General features: G+C 44.9%; 1 pseudogene; it reads left to right on the top strand.

The window, feature by feature from the left end:
• Positions 1 to 6,803: 6,803 nt before the first annotated feature.
• On the top strand, positions 6,804 to 6,918 carry LOC112207581 (small nucleolar RNA U13; annotated as a pseudogene).
• Positions 6,919 to 7,141: the final 223 nt, after the last annotated feature.

The raw sequence follows: 7,141 nt of genomic DNA, 5'->3' as shown, positions 1-7,141 counted from the left end.
GAGTAATGCCCCAACCCCTCTTCCCTCTGCTCTCCAGCAGGGGCCGCCCATTGACTGAACCCAACCAAAAGCCAGGGGACAGGGGAGTCCTGGGAAGTGGTCTCGGGGGCACTGGGCAGGGTGGATGGAGTAGGAAGGATAAAGATCTGAAGGGGTAAGTAGAAGATAGCCCTACTGTCTCCCTAGTTTTGCCTAAGTAATTATTTTATTAATAATTCCCTATATTATTTGCTTAGTTTTCTCTCCAGGAGGAACAGCTCCACATAAGAGTGGGTGAAGCACATTAAACCCCAATAATCAACTTCCTTAAGCATTTCCAAGTAACATAATCTCCTACTTCCCTACAAAAAAAAAAAAATCAAAAATTCTCACTTAAATCCCAGGAGATGTTTATTTTCATCCTACAAAGAATGCCTGTTGTTGAGTGATGACGTTTCTTTAAAGAGAATAATTAAAGCTCTCTGTTTTTTTTTTCCTTTTACAAATCAGGTGAGCAATGTACTCACTCTGAACAATGACAGTGTTTTGGCTGCTTGTGAACCCTGGAAATATTGATCAGTTAAAAATATTCGGACTTGCATCTCTTGAATTTGCTTACTGCAGCCCTTCTTCCTGGTGGGCCGGGAAAGCACCAGCAATTTTGTTATCATGATAAATTACCCTCCCTGGTAGGTCACTCTTTTTTACCTAAAGTCACAATTTGCTCCTTCCGTTAGGTCATAACCTGATTTTTTTCAGGGTGACAGATTTATTGCTTGCTTTGTGCTCCAAAAAAAAAATCACCAACATTGCTCAAAATATAGTCGTGTCACAGTAACTTTGGATATTTCCCAATGGGAATGAGACTCAGCATGTATATTCCAGTTTGAACATGGTAGAGTGGGCATTCCCACGTTTCTCTGGATTGAAGCTGGGAGGACAGTACTTAGGTTTAAGTCACACTGCCAGTTTAAGGAATTGATAAGCAAGTATTAATATTTGTTGACAGTCTTAGGGGATCTTTTCTTCTTTTTAGGAAACTCAAAAAGCCAACCAAACAGCTATTCTGATCTCCAAAGCAAGCCTTTCTCATGGCTGGGATACTTTCCTTGGCCATTACGAAAGTGTAAATCCCCCGTAAACGTCCCTAAAACCTGAGAATGAAGCTGTGATGCCTTCGTGGTTCAGTAAGATCATGTCGCAGAGCTCTCACAGTGTAATGTGGACTAAAGTTATGAACAACAAACAATTCCAGGCCTGGTCCATAAAAAGAAACCTACACTCCGCCCTCCATGCTTCCTTCATCAACCTGCCTGCTGAGTGTGCTGCAAGTCTCCAACCCGCATCCAGTCCCACTCCTGCACCGCACACTTTCAAATGCAGTTCTTCCAAAGAAAGTCCCAGCTCTGTCCACACTGGGGCCCCTAATCTCAGCTGAGTCTTTAACACAGGCCATCATTCTAAGGTCTATTCCTAGTCAGCTGACCACTCCTTCTTTAACCTAAATTCATCCTCCTCCCCAGAGAACTAATCCTCTCCTGATCTCAGTCAACAGCACCACAATCATCAGAAAAATCCTTTAGACGCTTCCCCCTCCCTGACTCATCCACCTGAAAAGTTACATCTCCTAAATATGCCCCAGATCCTTCAGGGTGTGGTGTGATCCAAAAGTGGAATACCATTCAATGGTTTTAAAAAACACTAACAATAAATGAGTAAAAAATAGCTGCATGTTTCATTATAGATAAACCTCAATAACATAATATTGAATGAGAAAAGTCACAAATAAATATATATTGTATGGCCGGGCACAGTGGCTCATGCCTGTAATCCCAGCACTTTGGGAGGCCGAAGCAGGTGGATCACCTAAGGTCAGGAGTTTGAGACCAGCCTGGCCAACATGGTGAAACCCGATCTCTACTAAAAATACAAAAATTAGACGGGTTTGGTGGCAGGTGCCTGTAATCCCAGCTACTTGGGAGGCTGAGGCAGGAGAATCGCTTGAACCTGGGAGATGGAAGTTGCAGTGAGCTGAGATCACTCCAGCCTGGGCGACAGAGCCAGACTCTGTCTTTAAAAAAAAAAAAACAAAAAACAAAAAAAAAAAACGCATATTGTATGATTCTGCTTATATATAGTATGAAAACAGGCAAAATAAAGCAGTATTTCACCTGTCATGAATGGCATTCTATGGCAGGTTGTATGACAAGGCCAAATATAGGTGGCCATTATCTATATGTTAGGGACTGAATGTTTGTGTCCTCCAAAAATTCGTACGTTGAAACCTAATTCCCAATGTGATGGTGTTTGGACAAGGTGGAGCCTTTGGAAGGTGATCAGGTCATGAGGGTGGAGCCCTCATGAATGGGATTAGTGCCCTTAAAAGAAGTGGCCAGCAAGCTTACTTTCTTTCTGACAGATGACAATTCAATGAGAAGACAGCAGTCTACAACCAACCATGCTGACATCCTGATCTGGGACTTCCAGGCTCCAGAGTGTGAGAAATAAATTTCCATTGTTTATAAGACATCCAGTTTATGGAACTTTGTTATAGCAGTTCCAAATGACTGAGAAAATACTCCTTCTTCTCTATATTATTACTGGTTTCTTAAAAATAGAACCTACCTAGTTGCAGTGAGCCGAGATCGCACCGCCACACTCCAGCCTGGGAGACAGAGCAAGACTCTGTCTAGGGAAAAAAAAAAAATTGAAACTACCTAGATGGCTGACACTAGTATCTACACAGGTAGATGAATGGAACACAGAAAACCTGGTCAAACTCCTTTATTTGATGCCATAAAAACTAAAAACCTCTCCAAAGTTATTACTTTACTTTCAAAATGAATTAAATTTAATGTTATGGTAGGTATACATAACTCAAGGGATTAGTATTCTCAGGCTCATTCTAGAGCATGCTTTCTGCATCATCTTTGTAAGCATTTATTAAACTCCTACTGTGTGTCAGGCACTGTGCTAGCTCTAATAATACAAATATAACAGAACTAAAAAACTTTCCATTTTCAGGGGATTCACTGCCCACTGGAAAGGGGACAAGGAAAGGACAACAAACATTTAAAAATTACAAGACCAAGAAGAAAATGCTATACTATAAGTGTCTAATAATGGAAGTGCTATAATAGAGTTTCTGTGGGAAAAGAAACAAGCAGGCCAAAAAAAAAAGCACTTAATTCTTCCCGGAAGTAAATCTGGGAAGGCTTCACTGTAAGGATTAGTTTTGTTTTGTTTCTGTTTGGGGTTTCTTTTTTTTTTTTTTTGCAGATGCATACGAGTTCACAGGTAGGAAGAAGTGGAGGGATACTTTCTAGAAGTATGCAAAGCAAAACCAGCATAACACATTTGGGAAATGAAAACATAGGAGAATCTAGCTGGGTGCAGTGGCTCACACCTGTAATCCCAGCATTCTGGGAGGCCGAGGCGGGCAGATTGCTTGAGGCCAGGAGTTTGAGACTAGCCTGGGCAATGTGGCAAAACCTCATCTCTACCACAAAAGTACAAAAAATTAGCTGGGCATGGTGGCACACGCCTGTAATCCCAGCTACTTGAGAGGCTAAGGTAGAAGATTGCTTGAACCCAGGAGGCAAAGGTTGCAGTGAGCAGAGATCCCACCACTACAGTCTAGCCTGGGTGACAGAGCGAGACCCTGTGACACAAAAAAGAAAAGAAAATATAGGAGAATGAGGCCAGTCGTGGTGACTCATACCTGTAATCCCAGCACTTTGGAAGGCTGAGGCAGGCGGATCACTTGAGGCCAGGAGTTCGAGACCAGCCTGGCCAACATGGAGAATTCTTGTCTCTACTAAAAATACAGAAATTAGCTGGGCATGGTGGCAGGTGCCTGTAATCCCAGATACTCAGGAGGCTGAAGCACAGGAATCGTTTGAACCGGGGAGGCAGAGATTGAAGTGAGCTGAGATCGCACCCCTGCACTCCAGCCTGGGCGACTGTCTCAAAAAAAAAAAAAAAGAAAGAAAAGAAAAGAAAAAGAAAGAAAGTAAAAGAAAATATAGGAGAATGAAATCAGAATACGAAGGGTATAATATGACATGTCCTTTGATATTGCAGACCATTGGTCTGCTAACTACAACCAGTTTTATAAATAAAGCTTTACTAGAACACAGCCATGCCATTCGTTTACATATTGCCTATGGCTGCTTTCACACTACAGTGACACAGCTGAGTAGTTACAGTAGAGACCCTTGACCACAAAGCCCAGAGTATTTACCATCTGGTCCTTTACAGAAAAAGTTTGCCAACCCTTGAAATAATGCAGAACAACATAATGGTTGTAAGAGAGAGCACAAAGGCATAAATCCCTGTTCGCCCTGTTTTCCCTACACTGTGCCATTCATTCATGGCGTCAAACATATCGTACATATTGGGCAACTTCTATCCATTAAAAAAGATTACCTAATTTCTGTAGAAAAATATGGTTTCTTCATAAGAGTTGCTTGAGATTTTCAAGGATCTTTCCATGTAAGTCCTGAATGATAAACACAAGGGTTTCTGTTTGTTTATTTAAAGTACAGGCAGAAGTCTCCCTATGTTACCCAGGCTGATAGGCATCAGCCACCACACCCAACCCACAGGTTGGTCTTAATTACCTTTATTCTTGTTTTCTTTTTTCTTTTTTCTTTTTTTTTTTTTTTTTTGTGATAGAGGTGACAGCTTGCTGGCAGCCCTCACAGCCCTTGCTCGCTCTCGGCACCTCCTCGGCCTTGGTGCCCACTCTGGCGGCGCTTGAGAAGTCCTTCAGCCCGCCGCTGCACTGTGGGAGCCCCTTTCTGGGCTGGCCAAGGCCGGAGCCGGCTCCCTCAGCTTGCGGAGAGGGGTGGAGGGAGAGGCGCGGGCGGGAACCCGGGCTGCGCGCCGCGCTTACTGGCCACCGCGAGTTCTGGGTGGGCGTGGACTCGGCAGGCCCTGCACTCGGAACCACTCGGAGCGGCCGGCCGGCCCCGCCGGCCCCGGGCAGTGAGGGGCTTAGCACCTGGGCCAGCAGCTGCTGTGCTCGACTTCTTGCCGGGCCTTAGCTGCCTCCTCGCGGGGCAGGGCTCAGGACCTGCAGCCCACCAAGCCTGAGCCTCCCCCTACCCCGCCATGGGCTCCTGCGCGGCCGGAGCCTCCCCGACAAGCTCCACCCCCTGCTTCACGGCGCCCAGTCCCATCGACCACCCAAGGGCTGAGGAGTGCAGGCTCATGGAGCGGGACTGGCAGGCAGCTCCACCTGCGGCCCCAGTGCGGGAACCACTGGGTGAAGCCAGCTGGGCTCCTGAGTCTGGTGGGGACTTGGAGAATCTTTATGTCTAGCTAAGGGATTGTAAATACACCAATCGGCATTCTGTATCTAGCTCAAGGTTTGTAAACACACCAATCAGCACCCTGTGTCTAGCTCAGGGTTTGTGAATGCACCAATCGACACTCTGTATCTAGCTACTCTGGTGGGGACTTGGAGAACCTTTGTGTCTAGCTCAGGGCTTGTAAATGCACCAATCAGTGCCCTGTCAAAACAGACCACTCTGCTCTCTGTAAAATGGATCAATCAGCAGGATGTGGGTGGGGGCAGATAAGAGAATAAAAGCAGGCTGCCCGAGCCAGCAGTGGGAACCCGCTAGGGTCCTCTTCCACGCTGTGGAAGCTTTGTTCTTTCACTCTTTGCAATAAATCTTGCTGCTGCTCACTCTTTGGGTCCACACTGCCTTTATGAGCTGTAACACTCACCACAAAGGTCTGCAGCTTCACTCCTGAAGCCAGCGAGACCACGAACCCACCAGAAGGAAGAAACTCCGAACACATCCGAACATCAGAGGAACAAACTCTGGACACGCTTCCTTTAAGAACTGAACACTCACCGCAGTGGTCCGCGGCTTCATTCTTGAAGTCAGTGAGACCAAGAACCCACCAATTCCAGACACAATACAGTCTCTGTCACCCAGGCTGAAACTCAGTGGCATGATTACTGCACACTGCAGCCTCGAACTCCCCAGGCTCAGATGATCCTCCCACCTCAGCCTCCCAAGTAGCTGGGACTACAGGCATTTGCCACTAAGCCCACTTAATTGCAACTTTTTGTAGAGATAGGGTTTTGCCACTTTGCCCAGGTTGGTCTTGAACTCCTGGACTCAAGCAGTCTGCCCACCTCAACCTCCCAAAGTGCTGGGATTACAGTAATGAGCCACTGTGCCCTAATTATCTTCATTCTTAATCTGACTGGGGCCTCTGTGGATTCTAAATATTTGAAGTCTTTTTGTTTCAAATCAATCCAACTTTGGTCTTTAGCTCAATATCAGTTATCAGTAAATAAGAAATATTTTAAAACACAGTTTTCTCTGGACATTAAAAATATCATATTTTGCTACACGAAGCTTATTCCAAAGTTCTTATAATAATTGTTAAAAGCCAAATGACCAGGCTAGGTGTGGTGGCTCACATCTGTAATCCCAGCACTTTGGGAGGCTGAGGCAGGAGGAATGTTTGAGTTCAGGAGTCAAAGAACAGCCTAGGCAACATAGCGAGACCCTGTCTCAACAAATAAACTTTTTAAAAATTAGCCGGGCGTGGTCGTGCATGACTGTAATCCCAGCTACTCAGGAGGCTGAAGTGGAAAGGATCACTTGAGCCTAGGAGGTTGAGGCTTCAGTGAGCCGTGTTCGTGCCATTGCACTCCAGCCTGGGTGACAGAGCAAGATCCCGTCTCAAAAAAAAAAAAGAAAAACTAAAAGACCAATTGACAGAAACAAGTATTTAAGTTCTCATTTATAATAATCCTTTTATAGTTCATTTCTTTTTTTAATTATTTTTTGTCTTCTTTCCTTTTGTAGTTTATAAGTGTGTTAATTATTTACACACGTGTGAGCTGTGCCTCCCTCAAACCTTGTTATGATGTCTACATATTTATTTATCACATCAGACACCTGTCTGATGTGATAAATAAATAATAAATTCTCAGCCGGGTGAGGTGGCTCATGCCTATAATTCCAGAACTTTGGGAGGCTGAGGCCAGTGGATCACCTAAGGTCAGTTCAAGAGCAGCCTGGCCAACATGGCAAAACCCCGTCTCTACTAAAAATATAAAAAAATTAGCTGGGCGTAGTGGCAGGCACCTGTAATCCCAGCTACTTGGGAGGCTAGGGCAAGAGAATTACTT

The sequence above is a fragment of the Pan troglodytes genome, chromosome 1 (assembly GCF_028858775.2).
Source record: "Pan troglodytes isolate AG18354 chromosome 1, NHGRI_mPanTro3-v2.0_pri, whole genome shotgun sequence".
Lineage (NCBI taxonomy): Eukaryota > Metazoa > Chordata > Mammalia > Primates > Hominidae > Pan > Pan troglodytes.
Note: the sequence above shows the minus strand (reverse complement) of the source record. Positions and strands in the feature narration are given on the sequence as shown.